This window comes from Choloepus didactylus, chromosome 1, assembly GCF_015220235.1.
Source record: "Choloepus didactylus isolate mChoDid1 chromosome 1, mChoDid1.pri, whole genome shotgun sequence".
Lineage (NCBI taxonomy): Eukaryota > Metazoa > Chordata > Mammalia > Pilosa > Megalonychidae > Choloepus > Choloepus didactylus.
The window spans coordinates 225301180-225327115 of NC_051307.1; the positions used below are offsets into that span (position 1 = coordinate 225301180).

General features: G+C 40.2%; 1 protein-coding gene across 8 annotated transcripts in view; it reads right to left on the minus strand.

Annotated features, from left to right (window-relative positions):
- The window catches only part of FOXP1 (forkhead box P1), a 389051-nt gene that overhangs the window by 100764 nt on the left and 262351 nt on the right, over positions 1-25936 (minus strand). Inside the window, exon 1 of one of the 8 annotated variants that reach the window (XM_037800274.1) lies at positions 6876-7328. The exons of 6 other annotated variants lie outside the window; for them this stretch is intronic. The gene's annotated coding sequence lies outside the window, so the exon portion shown is untranslated. Of the gene's footprint in view, positions 1-6522; positions 6666-6875; positions 7329-25936 lie in introns of those variants that run through there. One more of the 8 variants, XM_037800271.1, reaches the window with a different exon arrangement.

The following is a 25936-nucleotide window of genomic DNA, read 5'->3' on the forward strand; positions in this document are numbered from 1 at the left end:
GTACAAACAATAAAAATGAGAAGATAAAAAATTTCAATAGTATTTTATCTCCATTCATCTGGATTATAACTCAGAAACTATTTTAAACCTCTGCTCATTCACCAAGTGTATGTCTCAGGAAAGTCATGCCCCTTCCAGACTTGAAGGCTGTGTTTGATAACTGACCAGTGTTGCTTGGCTCATAAAATAACAAGGGCAAAACAAATTAAATTAGAAGGCTCCCAAACTATTAAAACAAAACACAGAAAATGATTCCATAAAATAAAAACACAGAAAATGACCACATCAAATATTACATGACCATATAGATGCTAGCCTGTGTAAAAGAAAACAAACACCCCAACCCTCCCAACCCCTGTGGAAAAAGACAACAGTTTTCATAATTAATAAGCCAACGGATACAAGTGATGTATCGGCAAACAGAAAAGTTAGAAAGCTTCTATCTATTCCCCATGCTGTTTAAAAAGAAAAAAGAAAAGAAAAGGAAGAAAGAAAAAGAAAACAGTTACCATGCAAGGTAGCTGTATCACAGAGGAAAGAAAATACATTCCTGACATAATATTTCAGTCTTCAAAAAACAAAACAAAACAAAAGGATACTATTCACGTGGAAAGTATAATTCTGCGATTCTGCTTCATTATGGAATTTTGCTTTTTGTATAACTCTTTTAGACTTAGCTTTTTTGCCACAATACTGTACAACGCATTAAGGCAGGTAATGGTTATTATATTAATGCAAAATCATCTAAGTAGTCAGTCATTAGCATAACTGTTCTCTCAGTAACAATACAACTACCTATTAATTTTTTTAAAAACAGAGACCTCTTTAAAATGCAATTAGCATTTCATTTTTTATCATTTTGTTTATTACATTCTATCAAGAAAGGCTATCTTTCTTTCACAATGGAATTGTATGGCCAGGACTTGCCTGCCAATCAGGAGTTATTTCAGGTTATCTACCCTAATAAGCAACCTCCAAGCAAAGCTCTCTGAGCTCTTCTTTTGTCTTTAAATTTTAAAAAGTGGCATAAATTCATATTTGTTTACAGTAGAGGCAATAAAGGAACCTCAAGTACTTTCTGTAACACTTTCCATGCATACAAGGTAACTCCATTAAGTGCCAGCATAATTGTTTTAGCGCTAATAAATATCAGCTTCATTTGCATAAAAATGTAAAGTTTACCTAAATTAAATCGCTTTTCCCATTAGAGATTGTTAAATACACGAAACAATGGAAGCTACACATGAAAATAATCATACAATAAGCACTGATCTTTTCAACCTTGCAACAATTATTATTGAAATCAAGAAAAATACCTCCTCTTTCCTTCTTCAACCTCCTCACATGCCTCAAATATACTATGACATTTTGCATTAATAAGAACAAGAAACATTTTTTAAGTGCAGCAAATAGGAGGGGAGGTGGACAAATATTTCAAGAAGGCACCTCAGAAAAGAATGCTATCCACAGATCTTTACCTCTTGAAGAGAAACAGCAGCAGCCTTGGTTAAGAAAGTTCTCTTACACGGAAGCATTATTCAAAAAAAGGAGAGAAAGCAACTGTATCAATCATATTTGAGACACATACATGATTAAAATAATGGAAGATGGCGTGTAGATACAGTTTTTGATTAACAGTTACTATTAAGTGAAGAAAAATAAAATGTTTAAAGTTTGTCAATAAAACATTCAATTTACAGCTATGGTCTGTTTTCTTCCTGCTTTTACTAGCACACAAAACATCACAGACAGTTTAGCTACAGAAATGTATTTTTTCCACACTATTGAAATTAGAAGATAAAAAATATAATTGAATTTAAATATGCAGGTAGGCCAAAATTAGATACTCCAAAGTTTCATATGGCCTCACATAGGGTACAATCACTTTTTTTCTAAATTACAACTTAAGTTTCTCAAATTGTGCAGTTTCTGAAGCCTATTTCCAACACCTTCACCGTATACATCACAGTTAAGCTAAGGGTGCAAATGAGATTCTAATGAGACAATGTCAGCTGCTTCTTTAACAATCTCACCATTCACTGATTTACTTCTAATGAAGACAAAGCCCAACCAAAAATTCCATGCATGTTAAAGGTCAAAGTACCTTAAAAAATGCCTAATAAAATCAAGGCAAATGGGAAACCTGAGTGGACCCACCTCAAAAAGTGGTGTGACAATTAGAGTAACTGTACAAACAGCCATCTCCAAGAAAAAGTAAAAGAAATTAAGCTGCCACAACTGTAACAGGTTAGATGAAAAAAAAATCAAAATTTAATGTATTCTCCCGTGTGTCATCTTGTTTTGTCAAGACATCAAATAGAATTGGGAAGTACAAAATAACAAGCCCTTGAGAAATCACAGAAGCCGACCTTTTTGATGTTGTTGATTTACCTTGTTTTCAGTTATTTGAACAATGATGTTTCAGATTTAAGGGCAAGATAAAGCTTAAAAATTAAAGCAAGATACCAAGGTATTCTAAAAAGTATACCACAGCATTTAGCCTGCATCTTCATTGATTAGCTGCTTTTAACCAGATTTGAAAATGAGGCACAATGCATGTGTTCAATATTCATTTTTCTCATTCTAAATTAATGTCTCTTCATTAATTTAGTTTTGAAGAGGAACTTAATGAAGATTATTCCTACAATACAAAGGTAGCAACCCAGTTAAGCTTCTACCAGATAATAAAAGTCCCTACAATCTGCATAGGATTGTTTGGCTAAGAGGTACCTTAGTTTTCTTTATTAAATGAAAGCAAACAGAGCTGAATGCAGAAGGCCATTTATGGGGGAGTAGGAGTGGGGGGTCTGCACACTCTGAACTGCCTAAAACAAATGTCCAGAAGTATGATGCTTCCAACAAAACAAACCTTTCACCAAACAAGAAGAAATTTAGCTTATTGAGTTAAGTCTGCTCTTAAATCTAGCCATGCAGGGATATATAAAGCTATCGCATACCTCTATCTTTGCTTGGAGAGATCTACAGCTCATTAACAATGTAATTCCTAGACTTATATGAATTATAATATACAAAGATATATAAAATCAAGTCATCACAACATTGCTTTCCCAATTTTTTATATGTAGGTAGTAGCTTCTTCTACTAGAGCATAAATATAAACCAAAACATGCAGCAGTTAAAAGCAACTGCTTAAAAGACATTAAATGCTGACAGCCCAAAATTTGTAAGCACTAGAATTTGTAAAACCTGGACAGTTAACAAGGCAATTTAATGATCATAATTCCTTGTCACTGATTTCACATTTTGACATCCAACACACACGCAGATACAATTTATATATTTATTTACTCTAAGCTTCTCCAGTGAACTGTTGCTGTATTATTTCCTGTATATAATCACACTAAACTACCTGAAGTGGATTCTAACTGGCTTCTATTTTTACACTGTTTCTAAGATCATAGATTTAAGACTCTCTTTAGTGACAGTCTAAACTAAACCACATAATGAAATAAATCTCTCCAACCTTCCTTTTTGCCAGTTCAAATTTTACTCAAATTTTAGTATAAGTTGAGAAGCTGGTCACAACATTCTTTCCTGATTATCTCAGAAACAGAGTAACTCAAACAACACTTCTGCCACATTAGCCAAGGCAAATCCAGAACTTCATTCCTTTTAATTAATCTGGATTTTAATTTCACTGTACCTTGCCATTGTGTGAGGGCTGGCTGAAAAGTTGCAGAACTGGTCACTGTCATGAAAGAGTTTATCTTTCAAGTGACAGCTCCTGACAACGTGCAAATGCAAGGCAGGGATGGTAAGCGTTTTGTTTTTTAAGATGCATTTAACTGCAAACAAACAAAAATTTTTAAACAACCATTCCTCTCATAAGCCGCCTGATGATTTACGGTTTACCAACTGAGCAAGGTTATACAACACTGCATGCCTTTAGATGCATTATTTGAACTAGCTGAGATTTAATTAAGATCACAGTCCCTAAAATCCCTGTCAAATGAAAATTCGGAGAAGACAATACAGTATATATCCTCATGCAGAATGTTTCCATTCCTTCCTCTGGAAAAATATGAGTTAATCCACGTTTCTATGGCTGCAGAGAAAAGTTCATTAATTTTAGTTTCTTTTGACACTTAGGTTGTTTTCTATTACATGTCATGAGATCATTCCCTTTCTGGGAGAGAACAAAAAAATCAAGAGTGAAACACATTGTAGAAAATGCACTTGACATTATATCCCACATTGTCATAGCTTAGCTATGACGTCATCAGATTTTCATATAATCAACCCAGGTTTCATTTAATGAAACGTGTTTATTAAAAAACGCAACACAAACTGTCAGTTCATGCAGGGAAGCCTACCTGTCTTGAATTATTCGGATTCAATAACTGACATGTCATACTTCCCCATTCTTTAACAGATCAACTTTTTTGTTACCAAGCTTATCATTTAGGTAGGAGAGAAACTTCTTTGGGCAGAAAGGAGAATATGAAGCCTATTACTTTCACTCTACAAGTAGTCCTTGGGGTAAACAACAACAACAAAAAAATCCTCTAATAGTTTTATTTTTCCCTTATAGATTGGTAGTGAGCCAACTTAATTTTTTTAAGAAAAAAATATATGAATGTGTGGTCCTTTACCTAGTCTGGTGTATTTCTGTTTGCATCATCTTAATATTCGGTTGCTTATCTCATGCCTTAGAAATGACAGGTGCTTGCAGTCTCGCTCTTGACAGGGCACTACACAAATAACTGTCTAGCCTGAAAGGGCTAATGCAGTACTAATGAACAATAAATCAACTTTGATTATCAAGTGTCAGCCCAATCGGTTTTCAGTTCAGCTCCATCACATCCTAGAGTTAGTCAGTGTCGCTGGGTAGGCAGTCTGTATTTTGGTTTCATTTTTACACACTTTTCACTGAAATGTGTCAGGCAGCCACAGAGAATCACAGGAAATAGAAGCAGACCTTTTTTCAATGTATGCAAAGGGTATCAGTTAGGAGACTGAGGTCCCTTCTTCATTTGATATACTCAAGTGATGATCTTAACATCCAAGAAAGCTTGGTGTTCTTTTAAATATCAACAACAGCAACCTATCAAATCCTAAACTAGAATCTTAATGTGTTCATGCTTGAGGTCTTTGACGTTGGCAGGCTAACTTGAACACTTTATCACATAAAACCACCTTTACTTGCACATACATATTACTCTCGGAAAATCTGTTACAAACAAACAGCAAGCAAAACAGGGCCACTTCTGGAAGATAAACTTAACTTGCTTTAAGCCAAAACATAAAAAAAGAAAAAAATGGCTTCTTTAACACTGACTTCCTAATGATGAAATAAATGCAACTTTTTTTTCTTAAACAGATTAGTCATTGATAGTATGATTCATATTTCCTGTTATCAGGCTTATTTTTCCCCCCAAATGTGTCACTTTCAGAATGTTGGAATCTATGGAAATTAGGAGATTTGCATTTTTAAATTGCCTTGATTAGAACACTTGGTCTGTTTGGACAAAAATCTAAAATTATTAGATATTTTACTTAAAACTGGCAGGGCTTGAAGGAGTTAATCCCAAAGAGGAAGAGTCTATATGTACTTTGCTTTAAAACTTTACCATCCACTTCCTAAAGGTCTCCTCCTTCCCATCGCGACACTTGGGAGGGAATTAAAAAAAAAAAACCACCACACGTAACTCTCGCTTCCACTGACCGAGTTTCACGCGGGTCTGACAGTTGAGTTAGCTACAGTCAGAGCTGTTCAGATGGGAGTACCCCGTGGCAATTCCTCAGCACGTCCAAACCCAAACCCCAACACCGCTCACTACTTAATTAGCCAGCAAAGTAATGCAACAGAGGCTCCGAATCCCCAACCTGCTGGAGTGTTCCATGCGCTCGCCCAACTGTTTCGGTTTGGGGTTTAATTCGTCCCCTCCCCCCTTACTGTGTGTGAACCCTTGAATTTGAACAGCTAAGCTGAAAATAGCCTAGACAGATATAGAAACAAACTATCAGAAGCAAAGAAACATCCACACGGGTTACGCTGATTGAAAGCTCCTTGTACATTTCACACGCTCTGAAAGTGACATAAATCACACCCCAGATATGTCTCCGAATGGAGTGATGGCGAAGGCTTTACCAAAGTGGCTGCGTGAAGGCCAGATAAGCAGAAAATGATTCGTAAACTTAAAAAAAAAAAGAAAGAAAAAAGAGAAAAAAATAAGGACTCCTTCAACTCTAAACTACACCCCACCCATGAACATTTTAAAAAGAGAGAGGGAAAGGGAGAGAAAAGGAGGGGAAAAATCTCTCCAGGACCCACAGGCCTGTAGCTGCCGCTTCCCACTCCTCCACCCCCACCCCCGCCTCCGCTTCCAGAGCGCAACTCCTACCCAAGTTGGTAAACAGCGATTGTTATTATTTTATCAAAAGACTCAACTTAAAAACCCTCCGGGCGCTCCTGCCTTCCCGACCGAGGCCCCTGGAAGCTGGCACCGTGGAGCCCCGGGAGGCAGAGCGAAGCGGCAAAGATCAATCACAGTGACCAACCTGACACACTCCATGTAGCCGCCAGGCGCGCGGAGCCGGCCTCGGGGCGCCCGCGCTGGGCGGGCGTGGGGTCCGGCGGCCTCGGCGAGCAGGCGGACTGCACGCGCGCAGGGGCGCTCCGGCTCGCGGGCTCACAAGACGCGCCGCGCCGCGCCCACCCGCCCCGCCCTGCTCCACCAATCACAACCCGCCTCTAAACACCCCGCGCCGCGCCGCGCCCCACACAATGGGCTCCGCGGCCCGCTCCCCGCGCCCCTTCCCCCTCCGCACGGCAGGTGAAATCACGCTCTGGTGAAATCCTGCTTTTGTCTCTAGAGCAACTCCAGATAATTGCTGTTAACCCTTTGACCTGCCTCGGGCTGACGTCTGGGAAGCCGGGCGCACGGCGCATCTCTCCTCCGGCCACGGCCGCCTGTTCGGGGCTTTTTGCTGGGTTGCGTGTTTGTTTGGTCTTTCAAACTGACGAAGAGTTGCCCCAACCTTTGACGAGAAACCCGAGCAGCCAGGGAGGGAACCTGCGCTCACGGCGCAAACCCGACTGCTCGGATCAACTGTTTAAAAATCGGAAGGGGATGCGGGGCGGCTCAAAGGCAGCGCAGAGAAGCGCTTTCCTAGAAAACGGCCTTTGGAAGAGAACTTTCGCTTCACGTCGATGATTTAACCGAGCCTTAGCCCCTCACCCCGCCTTTTCTTTCTTTTTTTTTTTCCTCGCTTTCTTTCCAAGAGTCGGGCTCGCCAAAGTGTGCCTGTGAGCGCAGAGGAAAAGAGGAAAACTAACCCGACACAGGGTTTGAAATAAATAACAACCAAACTGCCTCGCCGCTGAACCAAGCCACTTCCCCTTTAGAACAACAGCTGCTGAGGAACTCATCTGCCACACGTTTGCTAAGAAATAATTCTTTAAATTCCTTTCTTATTTATACAACAGCAGCAACAACAAAAGCAACCCTCAGTAAGCACTTAAGGATGATTTTCTCTGTTAGACATAGTCACTGATCTTTAATGCTATTTAAAGCTGAGTTTAAGGTTCTCTAAAAAGTCACCAACACCCTAAAACTTTGTTGGCTCAACTGGCACCATTTAAGTGCTTGGTTAATTTAGTCAATATCGGCAGCTCCAGGGACCATCTCTATTTCCTATGTTCAAACTTTGAGAAAACTTCCTGCCCTGTTAAAAAAAAAAAAATATCCCCTAACTTTTTAATTTTTTTCTCAAAAGGAGTGGTGACAGCAACCATCATTACTCACTTTCCTTTACAATTAAATAAAGCTCCACTCCGATAGGGGAAAAAAAGGGGTGGGGGGACAAAATCTAACCCACTAATTCCAGTTTAACTTGCAAGCATTTTTTTCAATCAATTTGAGGTGTATTAAATAGAGGTTATTAGGAACCAGAAAGCATATTGATAATATTTCCAATCAAGCGAATTCCTAAATTTCAATAAGGTCAGCGAGTGCAAACAATCACCTCATTAATCTGGCTGCAAAAGAGACAAAAACACCCATGGACTGTCAACTCATGATCAGATGTTAAATGAGTGCAGCGAAGATTGTGCACAGCCCTAAAGTGTTTTTGTGTCAGATAATAAATTTATTAATGGGATTTTTTTTTCAGGTCACAAAAATGTGACCCCACCCTCTCATGAATATTTAATAATGACCTAGGGTGTTCTTTTTGGGGGAGAGGGGCCCTAAATCTGCCAGAAACTCCCCTTCATCAGTAGAGTTCTAACTCTTAAAGAAACAAGGAACTACTTCCGGAAGGACAGGCAGGGCCCCAAAGAGGGGAATCAAAATATAGGAAGTTCTCTCCAACTAATACACAGTGAGAAAATGGAAATGGTCATTTCAAAATTCACAGTAATTTTTTTCAAGGTGTTAAAAAAAAAAATTTGAGACTTAATTTCTGTGAACAAAATTGGAATGCACTTTGAATAAGCAAGTCATTTTTTTCAAAGACAGTTTCTTCAGGAGGCATCCATAAAACTCATGCATGCTTTTACAAGTTGGACTACCTCTTTTTCTGGTCATCAGCTGAGAGTCTCCAGGAACATCAAAACAAACAATAAACAAACAAATAAACAAACATTACAGACGCTTATGACCCAGCTGTGGAAATAAGCATTACACAAAATAATGAGGGAGTGATGCAATGCGGTGGTTACACAAGTACTAAATTGAATGGTGGTGGCGTTAAGAGCCAAGGGACCACAAGGAAGGGGAGATCACTAGGAGTGGGAGAAGTCTGGGAAGGCCCCTTGGGTAGGTGGTGTTTAAAGGACTGACGGTTTGGATAAAGGACAATGTGACAGCATGGAGAGGGAAATGGCTTAGTACACTAACTCAACAGCCACCTGGAGTCCATCCCGCCCTCTCTCCAAACAGACAGATTACACGGTGACTCAGAGAGTATTTCTAGGCAAGGAAATGTACCATCAGTGATAAACCTGGATAAACTGTATATGCCTAGGCTGTTTTGGTTAATTCTGGACTCGCAAGATACCTTTCCATGTGGTCCTGTCTATCTGCCTTGTCATTTGGGTTCAGTTAGAATAGGAACCCTCTGTGGCTGGAGTACAATATAAAATAATATAAAATTTTAAAACTTGCAATGACTGCGGAGACTTAGTCAATGCCATTTATTCATCACCATGAATGCCAGATCACTTTGGAAAGGCTGGGTCAAAAAGACTAAAATTATATATATATGAATAACAACAACAACAACAACAATTTGCATTGTGGGAGGCTTTAAAAAGAGTTACTCAACCATACAATCTCATTTAATTGTCATAAAAATTCCACGTAACAGAAACTACCATCCCACTTTAGAGGGGAAACTGAGGTTTAAAAAAGAAAGTGATTTTTTCCAAGAGTCAAACAAACCCAGCACCCACAGGCCACAGGGGAAGCAAATACTGAACTGTTACAGAAAAACAGAGGCCATGATAATATAAAATGAATCACTAAAAGAAAAAAAAAGGGGGGGGGGGTAATGTTTAAGGAAGAGTGAAGGAAATGCTAAATACCATACTTAAAAACATTTTTGATGCCCACATCCTAACACCCACAACAGATACAGCTCTTGTTCAAACACCATGTATTAAGAAACCTGTCAGTTGCTAAATGAGTCCATTGTGCAGCTGGCTGTGCACTTAAGTACAGATTACTATGATCCCACACCAAACTCTAACCACCAAATAACACACCTGGGACTGAAATCATGTATTATATTTGGTTCTGCTGAGGCTTAGCCTTGAACACAAAAGAAAGTGAAAGGTATTACTGCCCATTCAGAACTCAGAACCGAGGTAAGATGTATTAAAGGAAGAGTCACAAGGAGGCATTTCATCAGGACATTATTCCCATATTCTGATGAATGGCATGTGGTGAAGTAGACACAAGCGAAGTCCCTGGCCCACTTGGTCCTCAGTTCCAAATGAGCTCCTGCTTTGCCAGAAACTGCTTGGAAATAACTAGAAAAAGGACATGGGAACTGACCAATGGCCCACATTATTTCCAGCAACACTGAGCATGGGAACCTGCCCAAGGTAGACTTGTATGATACTATGTTCTCATAGGAAACTTTCTCAATCTCTGTTGCCAGAAAGTTGCCAGAGTGAGTGAAATAAAGATTGATGAGCACTTTGATGGGTTGAAAATCAACTGCATGATAAGAAGGCAAAACCGTTAGTTCAAGTTCATTGTCTTATTCCAAACAACACTTAGATGAATACCTACTTCATTTCCCTTTTCCAATTAACTTAGTAGAGTACCTGAAACGTACTCTGAAATGACAGAAATTAAAGGATTCAACCAGCTGTCTCTTGATAGAGAGAAAAAGGTGAAGCAACAAAAATATAAAACTTAGTCCCCTCACCCCACCACTGTGCTTGATAGCTTGCCCAGGGAAACTTGCCTCTCTGGAGAGAGCACTACTTGAGTATTTCTGATGTCTCCAAAGACTGCCAAAGGGGCAGGCAATTAGTAACTAAATTGCAACAGCAATGCCCGATTTCTGAGATTTGGACATTTTGTCTCCAAGGAATCACTGTTCTGTCTTGATTTAAGTAGTGCTTTTACTTAAAAATATAAATTAATACATCATCCATCTACAGGGAGCTAATGTTGTTAGCTCTATATCGATATTGTTTATGTGGCTGTTACGCCTATGTTGATGATGAAGCTAATTATGTTGTTTTTCTTCTGTGCCTGCTAGTTTGGCCAAGGGAAAAAGACTGAGAGCACTCACTGTTCCACAGGAGTTTAAATTTCTCTTTATGACATCCTCCAAATTGCTATTCGCATCTTCATTTAATGCAACATTTTACAATGCCAGTGTTCCTGGTTACTTTCTATATACACGGCATGACATGTCAACATGCAGGTGACTTATAAATAGGATGAGTACATGAGCTATGGAAAACATCTACAAAAAAAAAAAACAAAACAGAAAAACACAAAAATACCTTGCTCTAAATGTACATACATTAATACAAAATCACAGGTAAACAAAATCACATATGGAAAAGAAATGGCAACATCCTGTCCTAACTCTGCATCTAATTGACAATAATTATCCTCTCATGTATGATAAAACTGTAATCCCTTGTTTTAATATAATGTAAAATTTATTAGCAGCTTCTGTGGAGAGGTTAGTACGATTACAGTAAAGTGTGCAAAGTTCTCAAAAAGGCACATGTTTTGGGGCAAGAGAGAGTTTCCCAAAGAGCTTTATCCTTCAGATAACGGGGGGGAGAAAAATCCCCCACCACTGCCACCACCAAACCCGCTTCGTTATTTCCCCTCCAAACAATGCGAGCATTCATAGTACACCCAGGACACACAAGCAAACCCTTAATTTTAAACATAACCAGGGCTGGAGCACTGAAGGGGAAACAAAAGATGACTCTTGGGGGATGAAATTGCATTTTAATTTTTTTTAACGTTTAATTTTGTAAAAATCGCTGAATATCAGATAAAGGCAACTGACCATCTTTACTCAGTCAAGTCAGCTTTCCCGGAGACCTGTGGTGTGCAGCAGGCCCGCAAAGAGGCAAGAGGGGCGTGTTGCATCTTGCCCTCTGAACAATGCTCACGGACTCCCTTCCAGACGCCACCCTCCTCTGACCCTAGGTTGACACGCCCTTGTGTCAAAACCTTCTTTACGCCTGCCCTCTGCTGGTAAGCCTGCCGGGATTAGGAAATTTTCTCTCTCTTAACTTATTCAAAAGACAACTTTTTAAAAGGCAGAGAGAAAAGGTACTTGTAATGAACTATTAGCTGGAATATATAAATTAAGACACTTAAACAAAACGGGGGGGAAGGAGGCTTCTGGTGAAATATGGTCTTTTTAATGCAAAAAAGCACATTCATCTATTCTATTGCCTCCTCGCTCACAGAGCAGGAGTGCCAGACTCGATATTTTAGGTTGCCTAAGAGAACAACCTGTATTACTGGTGGGCATCTTGCCTTCTTTTGCTCACTCTCTGGGGAGAGAATGTCGGTGCATTTTCAGTAAAATACCTTTTTAGCAGTAATGGGCCACTGTTCCCATTTCAGTGGTCCCTAAGGTTTCATGATACAGTATATTTAGTCGACTCGTAGTTCAAGTTTTCAACTGGCATTCATAAGATCCATAAAAAGGAGAGAAAAAGAAAGTGAAAGAAGAGCTCTCACCTATCCTTTGTTTAAGTAAGAAAACAGTTAACTTTGAGACTGATTAGCTGGTATACCGGCTTACTTGAAACAACGGGCTGCACTCCCCTGCCCTCTCTCATTACAGGAACCCTCGGCACGTGGGAGCCAGACTGATGGAGGTTCCTGGGCACTAGGGGGTAAATTTCCACAAGAGCGTGCCAAGGTTTAACAGTGCAACTCCTGTCAGTGTCAATGGGAAGCACGAGGCCTGTACAAATCCCTGCATACCATTGCAAAAATATATCTCTAAGACAGGAAAATGCAGCTGAGCAGTTGCAACCTCAAAAGCGTTCAGGAAGTAGCACTTGACAGTGCTTTAGATGCCGCATAAATGCTCTTACAAAGAACACCGAATCCTGCCGACAATAAATCTTACACTGGGGAAGACCGTGCAGCGCTGTGGAATCCCCTCCAAAGATAACTGCTTTCCACACTATGTGTGGTATAGAAGCCGCTACACAGAAAGCATTTTCTGGGGCCCTAGAGCTCCCTGTGGCTTTCCTCTCCTTAACAGTCAACAATTACACACTCTCACACACACATCCCTACCTTTAAAAGTTCTATATAAAAGTCTAAAGTTTTGTTTTCTTTCCTATAAAAAAAGTTATGAGGACAGTTTGGGGGGCTAAGGAGTGGAAGGAGGAGGCTGGGAAGAGACCACAGGTCTAAGAACTAAGGATGAGAATCTGAAGCATATATGCATCAAGGTGAGCTGCCCTCACTCTCTACTTTCTGCTCTTTGAAGACTCTGTAGTTTCCAAACAGTTCCAAGCACTGGGACTTACTCAACAGGCCAACCCAGAGATAGGCAGATCTTTTCTAATCCCAAGTGGCCTCCAGAAGTCTGTTTAACACTGAGGTTGTGCAAGAGAACTAGATATGGCATAGGGTTTCATAAATGACTTCATCACAAATTAATAGTGTGACTGTGGGCAAGTCATTTCACCTCTCTGAGCCTACACACTTTACCCAAAGAGGAAAATGAATGCAGATAATATCTATGGTTTATACTTATTGATTGCTTATCGTGTACCAGGTATGCATTTTATACTAACAGTGGGCCAATCTTTAGTTATCTTCTTGATTACAATCAAGATGCTATGTAAGACTAGAAAGAAGATGATTTAAAAAGATGATGTGAGAGCTCAGGAATCTTGGATGTGATCAAATCAACTGGAAACAGGGAACAAAAAAACAAAAACAAAAAAAAGCTTTTTGGAAAACACATCAACTACACAAAGCCCTTTTTTGGATCCTCTCTAGGTTGAAGCCCTGTGAAACACTGACAACTTGTGATCCATAGAATAAGTCACATACATGCTTTAAGACTCTGTGGATTAAGATTGGGCCCCAGATAAGGACTCTAAAACTATGTGACATCCAAATATGCTTATGTTCTTTGTACTTGTGACTTCAGCGATCTAAGTTCTTTTCTCTTTCAACCATGCCTCCTCCCAGGAAGAAAGATTTTTTGATTCCCGGTCCAACCTCAACCCATTTGTTTGTTTCTTTCTGTGTCACATTGGAAAGAAGTAATGAAGGTGGACACTTCTATGTGCTAAGTGGCCACTGGTTGGGGGTGACTTTTCCATTTTTGGCAGAAGCCACCAGGCAAGTTTTAGGTTGGAATGCAAGGGCAATTTGTAAGAAAGCACAATATCTCGGAGATATCAGACCCCTTGTCTTGAGAAAACACATACAGAAAGTATGTAGTCCAGCCTGCAGGCCAATTATTTACTTTTTATTATTTCAAATGGCATTTCATCTCTCAGAAGGAAAAGGAGTATATGAAGCAGGAAGCTTGCAGGTCACACAGAACTTCCCTCTTTTCAAACAAATACAGCATTGTGTTTGAACAATAGGAGGGATGTCTAATTGATCTTAATTAAATTCCATGATGTCCAATTTTTGAGATGGGTCAGGACACATCTATAATAATGACATAACTCAACAGGTCAGAGCTTTCAAATCAGGGAGCTCTTTGGCTCACTGTTCACAGACACCCTTTCTCATCCATTCACCATCCCAGCACTCTACTAATTTGTTCTACCCTCCAACTTTGTTCTCTCTCACGCCCTTCTCTCCTTCATGCTCTCTGCACAACCTCTTCCTGGCTCGTGGAGTGTAACAGCAACAACTGCAGCGAAACCCCTTACATCTCACCAGCCTTCTTAAGTTACAAGTCCTGCCATATATTATCTCATCATCCTCATGATAACCCAGGAAACAGGGATCCTATAGCCTTCAATTCACAAACAGAAGATTTACTGGACTTTGGAGCTCAAGAGGTCTAGGTTTGAACCCAATCTCTACTACTCACCAGCAAAATTGTTATAACACAAAAGTTCATTTAGTCTGTATTTCATCATCTGTAAAGGGGGAGCAGTTATCTGCATTATAATGGATATACTTTTATTATTTTCGAGGAGTATCAGGTTTTTAATTGACTTTGAGAACATTTGTGTGAAGGCTTAATCCAATGTATGAGAATTATGTGGTCCACAGGGGCCTGGCACAGCAAAGCTTTGGATATTAGTCGTTGCAACTGAATCTGTCCTCCAGGGCTCAGTCTCCTCCATTACAGTGCCTCTTCACTTACTGGCTGCAGAGGTCAGGCCATGTTGGGACAAAAGCTAAGAAAATAAAGATCAGAGCCAGTAATGGATGTGAAGGTGCTGGAATCACCATCAAGAGGCTGTCAGTGACAAACTGGGAAGTACATTTTGGGAGCTCAGAACAGAGTCTGACAAAGAAAGGGAAAATGAGGGAAGGGCGGGTGCCAAGTGCCAGAATGACAGAAATAAAGCACATATCTACAACAAACTCATGGTGGTATGGCACTTCCTGCATCTCTTAATCCTCAAAACGAACCTCCGTATGAAATAGGTATTACTGTGCCCACTAACAAAGGCAGAGAGTGAGGCTCTGAGAGTTGACATGACTTAGCCAACATCTCAGAGCTAGTAAGGAGTCAGGACTCCAGTGACTCCAAGACAAAGCTGTTATCCCACATGCTAACCTGAAGACGGGGGTGGGGGTGAGAACTGTGCCTGAGAGAACAGAGAGGCCAGTCTAGTTTCACTCACTCAAAAAACGGTGATCAAAAGCCACTGACTGGTCAGTATGAATGGAACCCAGGACAATACCAAAGCAAAATTCTGATATCTTCTTTGCTTCTTACATGAATCCACAGTGACAACTTGGGCAGACCACGTGAATGAAATCGCCCCTTAGTCTGTCAGTACCCACAAGTGGGCAGGTAGGATGAAGGGCTGGGAAGATTGGTCTGGGAGCTCACATAATTCTTTTGGGTTACTTCTCCTTGATTAAGAAGCTTCTTGCACTGCCTTCTCTGTTGCTGAGAGAGGGAGAAAGACAAGACAGATGGGCTGAAGCCCTCCTAGCCACACAAAGTGTCAGAGATATAAAGATGAAACTATTGGGGTGATGGGGCTTATTCTGTCCCTCATCATCCATTTAGTGCAGTGGTTAAATGAGAACGTGCTGTGGGTTCTAATCCTGGCCACACCACCTCTTGACTATACTTTTGGCAAATTACTTACCTCTATATGCCTCAGTTTCCTCATCCCTAAAAAGGAACTAATCCTAGTATTTCTCCCACAGGGGTGTTATGAGGATTGAATGAGATCAAATGGTATCAGTGCTTGGTGTACTGTAAGCATTTAAATGTCTCCTAACATTATTATTGTTATGACACACCATTTTCCCTTCAATTTTACCCTTTTGCTAATAATGAGATAGCTGAAGACAATGCGATTTTACACTAAGAAAAAACAGCTATTTACTTTTCTATGCTGTAGGTGGTGTTGATCCTAACCCCAAAATTTAACTAAGCAGCAGCTCTCTGTTTCATACTAGTAATCTTAACAGAAGAAGATACTGGTTTTGTTTTTTAAATCCAGGATAAAAGAGGGTCTGAACCAAGAAGATCATCTCCAGAAGGCAAAATGGCAACTCCATTTAAATCTCCAGGTTACCAGGTGTGTGACATCCACCAGCCAGTTCATCACTTGGATGTGGTGAAGGTGTTTGGTGGTTTTTTAAATAATGAGTTCTCGAATACCCATTCAGATAGTCTAAAAAGAGATCTGTCCCAAGTGTTGAGAACAACTGTAGGTTGGTCAACATCAAACCCAGTTTGTGGAACCCTCAGTCCCTACTCGCACCATGTCTTGCTACCATTATCTCATAGTGGAGCCTACGTCTAGGAGGCAGGACCTCGGTGGAGCCCCTCCAAAGAGGCTAAGCTTGCACCCAAATGGCATCACAGTTTAACGACCTAATGGGCTGCTTCTAAGACTCTTTTCAAAGTTTCCATCCACCACCCACAGCAAGGAACAGAACTCTCTTGGTGCCTGGGGCACTGGCCACTACAGAGTCTGGAACATCAAATTGGAAAGTTAGTATTTAATTTTTTAAAAAATTTCTGTAAGAAACCTGGAAATGAGCACAGTGACTGCAAGATCTTGTTGTTGGCCCTGCACCCGAGGATGAGTGCCTGGCACTTCTGGGTGCTCAAGACCTATGTGCTAAATACATAAAGGAAGAAGGCTGTGCACTCAACAGACACCAGCTGGCTGCGAGAAGTTGTATTTACCCTTGTTGAACCTCAGTTTCCTGGAACATAAAACTGGGATGGTATTGTCCATACTACCTATCTCAGATACAATTAGAATTAAATAATAGTGTGAAGGTGCTTTCAAGACCACCACATGGTGAGGAAATGCAGGGTAACAGCAAAAGCGAGGACCTGTTTGACAAATGATTGCTTTGCATCTTTCCTCTGAGTACACTTTCCTCAACAAGGATTTCGTTATCTTTGAATAAATTCTGGAGGAACTATACTCCACATTTTATCATTCCAACATAAAATATCAAATGGTAACCATGTCAAAGGAATGAAAGGAATGCAAGGACTTTTTCCTTTGCATAGCAAATGAGCTCAATCAGAATAAAACTCTCAAAATATCTTAAAATTTTCCTTAAAACTCAATTACTTGCCTATTAGTCTACACCTCCTCACCCCCAATAACTCCATAAATGGAGAGGGACAATGCCACTTCTCCCCACACCAGCAGCGTGTGCCAGTGCTTCAGGTTTGTCATCTTCGGAAATCCTTGGCCGGGACCCACCTGATCACGGTGAGATCTAGCCACGCTTCTGCATGCTGCTTCTGTGCACGCCCACCCTGCCTGCAGGGTCTGAGATGAAATAAAATAGAATGCTGCTCTCTCTGCACAGCTCTGCCACCGCTATCCTTGTAGCTCATTTTCTCCTAAATGAGGCCATCTCTACATGCGATATGGTTCCGCGTGTATCCTTCATCTGACCCCTCTCCAGTTTCATGGAATCATCCAAGGAGAGAGAAAATGGTCTCAGGTCTCTCTTCAGCCCTGCAGCTACGATGATTTTTACCATATCCTCATTGACCCACAACCCCTCTTGACCGCGGTGGTATTTCCCAAACTGGGCTCATTGCGGTTTTCCCTCCAATTCAAAACTCCCTCCTTAAGCAAATGGTGCCATCAGCTGCCCAAGGAGGAATTTGGGGTTGTGGCACTGGCTGATTCCTCCATTTCCACGTCCAATCAATCATTAAATCCCACAGATTCTCCCTAATAAGCACTTCACAAAAATTAGTTGGGTCCTCTGTCTTCCACTGCCACTAACCTGGCCCAGACCATCTGTGTCTGTTGCTTGGAACACTTTAATATTAAGTCATTTCTCCTTTCAAGCTTTGGCCTCTCAGATCCCCTTTCCACTCTGCAGTCAGAGATCTTTGGGAAATACAAATCTGATGACGTTATTGCAGGTGTAAGCTTATACCCCTAGCTTCCCATTTCTCAAACTCTTGCAGGGCACCAAGACCATGGGGAAGCAATCTCATTCCTCACCACCCACATTCCTCACCACCAGCCCCGAGAGACACCTTCCTTGGAGAAGGCCTCCAGATCTGGGTTAGGTGCCCTTTCATTGTGCTCCCAAGCAGCCTGTACTCTCCCTGCCATATCGCCCTCTATCATAGCCCTCTTGTTTTCCCTGGGCTTTCTAGCACTTGGCATGGTGCAAGGTATGTGGCACACACCAGTCATCATTTGCTCAATAAAAAGAAAGAAAGGCATGTTGGGAGCAGAGACGAGGAGCCCCAACCTCGGCCTAAGGGGAGAAAGGAACTATGTTTAAGGATAAAGCCCTGCCCCAAGAAGTTGAGCAGGCGGAGTGGTAACAGGCATTTCAGCCACTGGCAAGATCATGCGCAAATGCTCACAGTGAAGACACTATGAGCCAGGACACCAGGAACCGTGAAGGATTTGACATGGTAGGGGTACTTTTCATTCGTGTTACATCTCCCTTCCTTGAGACCAAATAGTTTTTCTTCTTTTCCCCAATTTCACTTGTTTTTCCTATCTAAAAAAAGTACCCATCTCTTCCTTTCCTCATTATTCCTACTTTTGAGTGGTCTTTGTACTCCTTCACCCACGTCATGCCCAATATTTGGCATGACTCGCTCCTAACCTCGACCTCAGCTGAGTCTCTCTCTCTCTCTCTCTCTCACACAGACACACACACACACTCTCTCTCTCTCTCCCTCCCTCCCTCTCCTTCCCTCCCTTCTCTCTCCCTCACCCTACTTCTCCCCCACCATGTTCTCCCAAAGTGTGCAGAGTTTGATGTTCTTTATTCCTTCTCCTGACATGATCTCAAATCCTAAACTTCAAATCCAGAGGTTTTGATTCAGACTATCTGTGATACAGCTCTGAAATTTTGGGGGGAGCGAGACTGACATACAAGCAGGGTTGGGAATTACTAGCATAATATTAGGGAGAATGGATCAAGGATTAGATATTTTGGTCACCAAAAAGTTTAAATAACATCACATCAATCTGGATATTTAATTATAGAATTAAGCAGAGCAAAAGCAAGAAGAGAACTCACATCCATACAGGGGCAAACTTCCAAAGCACTGAGGATTTGTGTGCTGATCCTTTTAAGGTTTCTAGGGGAAGAAACAAAACTCTAACAAAACCAGCATAGTCAAAACTACCATTTCTCTTTCATATGAACAAGGAGGTCTAGTGTTAGTGCACTTTCTCCTAAGGCAGCCAAGCTGTACTGGAGTGAAGGTGGCTCTAGTTCATTTAAATTCATTTCTTCATTTTAAACCAAGGAGAAAAGAGAGGGGAAGAAGATAGCTAAAGTTCTACCTAGCATGTGAAACAACATTCTAGAAAGGGAGGAGGGAGTCACTCCTAAACAAAAAAGTACTCCTCTACTATTAGGCAAGATCATTCAACACACAAACTGATACACAACTGTGAGAGAAGGGAAGAGGTCACTAACCTAGCCATCTTTAAATCCATGGCATGAAATTTGGGGCAGGACCATTTCCCTGACATTCTACAGCATTTACTATCAGTGCCAATCATTTCAGCACTCCATCAAATATTGAATTAACTCATCAAATGCCAAAGACTGCACTGTACTCTTATGGTTAAGTGTATCCCTCAACAAATATTTGACATATTTACTATCAAATGAATAAATTACTGTTTTTTTCCCCTTCACTCTTCTTTCTTTTTCCTCCTTCCTTCCTTCCTTCCTCATTTTTTCTTTTTTGCATTTCATTTATGTTTCATGCATGTGTTTTCTCTGAACTGTAAGCTCTGAGAGATAAATTGTGCACTCTTTCACCTTTCTCCACCTTGAGTAAATACATGCTAAATAATAACATCTCTATATGTAAGATGAACATTCAATGAGAAACAGCCATAGAAACATCTCTATACAGCCAAGCTAGTGGCCAAAATAATATGTCTTGTTAATGATGATTTTATGATTTGTTGACCTCTTGCAGCAAAAGTGCACTTGCATATAGCAATCCACACTCATGTTCGCTGGAAGTTTTAAAACACAAAATGTATACAAACTATGATTCAGAGATTATACAAATAACTTTAGAATTTTATAGCTGGGTAAACCTTGGGCCCTTAGTGCACTACAGCTGTATCTCCTAAAAGTAAATTCTATCCCTATTTTTTTTTTAATCACTTATCTTTTATTTGTGCTGCTAATTTTGTCAAATGAAAATAATCCTTCTAAAGGGAGATAAGACTACAACGGCAGGAAAAGCAGATTTTAGAGGTACCGCAATATCAGAACATCCTGAAACTGGATTTACAATGCCCAGGGCATCTCCTCTTATTTTGCTCTGCCCCCAGAGCCTCTTAAGTGATGCAGGCAAAGAAAGGGAAAGACTAGGGAAGACTAGAGAAAGGCCACAGCTCACGATTGATAGGCACCAATGAACAGTCACTGACAGTGGCCACTTTAACCTTTCTCCTCAGAAGCAGAAGACCTATAGCTGGTTTGACTTCTGCTTCTCTTTGGGTTACCCTGGTTCTAGGAACTGCAGACTTAAAGGCCAAATTACACCCAAGAGCTGATGCTATTTAACCCGTTTGCAACAGCAACTCTGCCCTTCCTCCCACATCTGCACAGAGATCTCAGCTTTGCCCCTCCTACCTAAATTGATAAATAACTCTTTAAAGCAGAGCTGTCCAACAGAAACACAGTGTGGGCCACACATGTAATTTAAATTTTTTCTAGTAGCCATATTTTAAAAAGCATAGGAAACAGGTGAAAATAATTTTATCAGCACATATTGTTTAACCCTACATATCCAAAATAATACCATTTCAACATGTGGCACTGACAATAGTTTGCATGCCCAATGGCCTCATGGAACTGTGGCTACCATATTGGAAAGTGCAGCTTTTGACTGTCCTTCAAGTATTTAAAGAAGACCCTCATCATGGCCCACTTTCATCTTTCTTCATCTCACCAAATATCCTCTGTTTCTTCAACCAAGTCTCCCGGGATAGGAAGTGGTACCACACATGGCGATGAAGAACAGAGTGTGATTCTTCGTAGCACCACTTATTATAGCCGGGGGACCTTGGGCAATTTAAATAACCTCTCCCAAGATCAATGCTCCCATCTATAAAATGGGAACAATATTACCTACCTCAAAGGAATAAAAACTAAGTCTACACATAGAACACTTAGCCTGTGTTTTGTTTAGCCTCAGTGCTACACCAACTCTGCCCCTTCCTACCACATCCATTTCCTGCGCTTGGTGTGGACCCCATGCCTGCCCCCAACCCCCACCTCAAGTGCTAGAAAGGTTCTGGTTTTGTTTAAAACACACAGGTAGTGTTCGATAAGTGATATGCAAGGCCTTCCAGTCTGCTTTGCTTCTGAACCTCTTCTTCAAATGTAGTGCCCAGAAACAAGCACGGCCGAGTCATCTGTCATCGGCCTGGTCCAGGGGAGGCTAGCGGCTCAGTTCCTCATTATTGCATTAATGCAGCCTGAAGTCCTCGGTCCCCCTGCCCCCACCATGTTACATTTGGCTCCTACTGATTTTACAATCATCCTCTCACTGATTTTCACATGAACTGCTGTTAAGTTGGAGCTCTTCACTCTGTACTTGCTCAGTTGTACGGACTCCAAATTAATTCCCATGAAACATCATCTTTGTCATTTTAATCCAGAATTTCAGCCTGCTGAGGCCTTTTATTAATCTTGATTCTTTGGCTCAAAATATTAACTCTTCCTTGTCCTCCTTCAATAAACACAATTTTTGTCATTTCTAAATTCTTCAAATAGTATCATCTGAGAAATACTGTGATCAGTTTTTAAAATTTGTGTGAGCCAGCATTTCCCATCTAAACTAGAGTGCTGCTGTTACTAGCTGACAATTTTCAAGCCATTCAGGCCAGGGCTCCTTCACATCTATCATCTGCTCCAGACAGGGCAGGGTTTGTTTGGGCTCCTTCTGCCACCCTCAACTCCTGGTGTGCCACTTGGCTCTTGGAAGGTTTTTCATCAACAAATGTTTTTGAAAGCACAAATGAACAAGCTTATTTCATCTTTACCACAACCCCATGAAGAAGATCCTACTTTTTTCTTATTGAGGTAACAAATATAAAATAAAATTCCCCATTTTAAATCCTTTTTAAGTGTACAATTCAGTGGAATTAATTATATTCATAATGCTGTGCTACACCACCATCCATTACCAGAACTTTTTCATCACACCCAACACAAACTCTGTACCTATTAAGCAATAACTGTCCATTTTCCCTCCCCTCCAGCCTTTGGTAACCTCTAATCTTTCTGTCTCTATAAATTTGTTTATTCTCATTATTTCATAAAAGTGGAATCATCCAATATTTGTCATTCTGTGTCTGGCTTACTTCATTTAGCATAATGTTTTGAAAGTTCACCTATGTGTTAGTTATCAGGACCCTTTTTTTTTCCTTTTTATGACTGGGTGATATTCCATTATATAGATATACCACTTTTGTTTATCCATTCATCTGCTGATAGATATTTGCTGCTGTGTACAACGGTGTAAAAGTATATGTCTGAGTCCCTGCTTTCAGTTCTTTGGGTTTATATTTAAAGAGAGGAAATGCTGGGTCATATGGTAATTCTATGTTTAATTTTTTTAGGAACTGTCAAACTGTTTTCCACAATGGCTAAATCATTTTAAAGTCCCACTAGCAATGCACAACAGTTCCAATTTCTCCACATCCTCACCAACCCTTGTTATTTTTAATAATAACCATTCTAATGGGTAAGAAGATCCTACTACTACTCCTATTTTACAGATGAGGAAACCAAGATTGAGAAAATCTGAGTAATTCACTCAGAGTCAAGAATCCAGTTACCTGGATCCACTGTTTAAAAATAATGCTCAGAAAGGTTAAACAACATGTGCAAAACATATTTATTGTTAATTTCAGAACAGGATCCCCAAATCACACCTTGTGCCTCTTTTTCTTATCTCACTAGTGTGGATCACACCTTCCCAATCACCAGCTTTCTTTTTCCCCTTTCTGCAGAAATAGACACGGCTACAGAATTTTCCAAATTAAAACCTTGGAATGGTTTCTGTATTCTTGTTTCTGAAATCTGTAAATCAAAACTGTTTAAACAGGTTGCTCTGGTTTGCTAATGCTGCTGTCTTCCAAAATACCAGAAATAGATTGGCTTTTATAAAGGAGGTTTATTTGGTTACAAATTTAGAGTCTGAAGGCCATAAAAATGTCCAAATTAAGGCATCAACACGAGTATACCTTCACCGAAGGACGGCCAATGGTATCCAGAAAACCTCTGTTAGCTGGGAAGGCACATGGCTGGTGTCTACTGATCCCGGGTTGTGTTCCATCTCCTCTCTCAGCTCCTGTGCATTCTTTGAAAAGTTACTCTTGTGGTGTTTTGTCCTCTCTTGGCTTCTCCAGAGAAAACTCTGGACTAGCAAAAGTCTACTTTTAATGGCCATCTCCAAAATGTCTCTCTTGGCTGCAGCAGCAAGCTCCTTCTATCTGAGCTCTTATATAGGACTCCAATGATTAAATCAAGACCCATGCTGAATGGGTGAGGCCACACCTCCATGGAAATACTCTAATCAAAGTTATTACCCACAGTTGGGTGGGTCACATCTCCATGGAAACAACCTAATCCAAAGATTCCAACCTAATCAACACTAATACCTCTGCCCCCACAAGACTGCATGAAAGAACACGGCATTTTGGGGGACATAATACATACAAACCGGCACACAGGTATTAAATGTTTGTCAGCAATATAATAGGAAAAGTTCTGATATAGTGTCTGTAGAATAATTTTAAATAATTATATAAGAGTTTTTTTTTTAAATGCAATTAACACCTTTAGAAGTTTTTTGAAATGAAAATGAATCTCTGGAGATGACTGTTCCCATACATAAAGATAGCCAGTTAAAAAATAAAAATAAAGCTACAATATACAACTGTGCCTGAACAATTCTATGGAGACAGGATATAGGAGCTATTATTTACAACAGAATTCATTACCAACACCACATCAATAAATGCTTTAACTCTGTCGCACCATTACATGATAAAAACAAAATTATCGCATGTCACTACTGAACATCAAAATTAAATCACCAAATAAACATCTTATTTCTATTTAGTCCCAGCTGATGCTTTTCTTCCTCAGTACTGGTTTGACACATCCTACCACTCTGTCCTTTGGAACACTTCAAATCCTCCTACCTGCTCCTGCAAATCTGGCCAATGTTCTTTCCTTCCTCTTTCTCTTCATTTGTGATTCATCTCCTCCTTCAAAATCCAACCTTCTACAGATGAAGTCACTCCAAACATCTTTTCTTAACCCTAACTTGCCTGGGGCCCAAAGAAAGTCTCATCATCTCTGAATTTCTTTCTTCAGGTTTACCATACAGCCATAGTTATGGTTTTACTTGAAAACCAATTTTCCAAACTCATCTAGAATACCAGTCTTTCTCTTTGTCCCTTACTCAACAGTCTTCATTAACCCTTTCTCCCAACACTCTCTCTGAATCCACAAGAATTTTAACTCTGGAAGTAGCAAAACAAGGCCACCTGAGAGTAAACTAAAATTTTATTGTTTGCATCATTTAACACTACCTGTTCATTTTCTTCTAGACGTATCTTCAATTAGAACACTAAATGATTTTGAAGCAGAAGTTGACTTCCGTCAGTGTTCCTTCACATCCAGTGGGCATTTCCAAAGTGTTACAGTACTTTACAATTAGAAAGTAGAAATGGCCCAAGGTTTCTGCTCAGTTCCTTCAATCACCTGTACTTCTGCCTAGTGACAAAGACAAACTCTCAGCCACCACCCTGGCCATGAGAATGAAGAAAAAGACTAAGAACCATAGAAACTGTGATCTGGAATAGATTTAGAGATCATTTTAATCCCACCCCCTCATTTTCCAGGTGAGAAAACTGATGTCCAGGAAGTGAAAATGGTTAGCCAAAGGTCACACGTCTAAGTAGTTACTGGCAGAACCGAGACCAGAACCCAAAATTTCTGAATCCTAATTAAGCATTCTTTCCATTTCTTCACACCATCTGGCAGGGCAAATACATGGGGAACCACAAAAAATAAAATAATCAACCCACAACATGTAAAACTTTTTTTTTTTTGGTTGGGGGAACTATGTGGTGAGACAATAGTCTTTCTGTCTTTGTTGTAATGAGCAGTGCTTTTCAATGTAACTAAATACTGAATAAAAAATACACCCAAGTACTGCTCACCAAAGGCACGGGGCATCGAGATTTAAGTCGTCTTCTGCTGTCACTCCGATTTCAGTGCTGTAAAATCCATTAAACTAGAGCTGAGGTGTCCAAAATGGTAGATACTAGTCACATGTGGCTATTTAAATTAATTACAGTTACATAAAATTTAAAATTCAGTTCCTCAGACATACTAGCCATGTTTCAAGTGCTCAGTAACCTGTATTGGACGATGTAGACACAAAACATTCATTCCATTCACTGAAGAAAATTTTATTAGACAGTGCTGATAATCTAAAACATACCAGTCTATGAAATGGGCATAATATGAAAACCACTTCAAATACTAATTTTAAATTTGAAATATAGACTTTTCCAGCTAGAAAGGACAAGAGAACAAGGGCCAACTTTCTCTGCTTTCTGATAAGGAAACTGAATCCTAGGATATTTACTTAAACTGCTCTTGCAAGCTTTCTACACAATTAGTGCTAGGGTCAGGATTGAATGTCAAGTTCTGAAGTCATGGAGAAGTGTTTTTTCTACTAAACCATCTGACTGACTGAACACTAACAATATGGTATG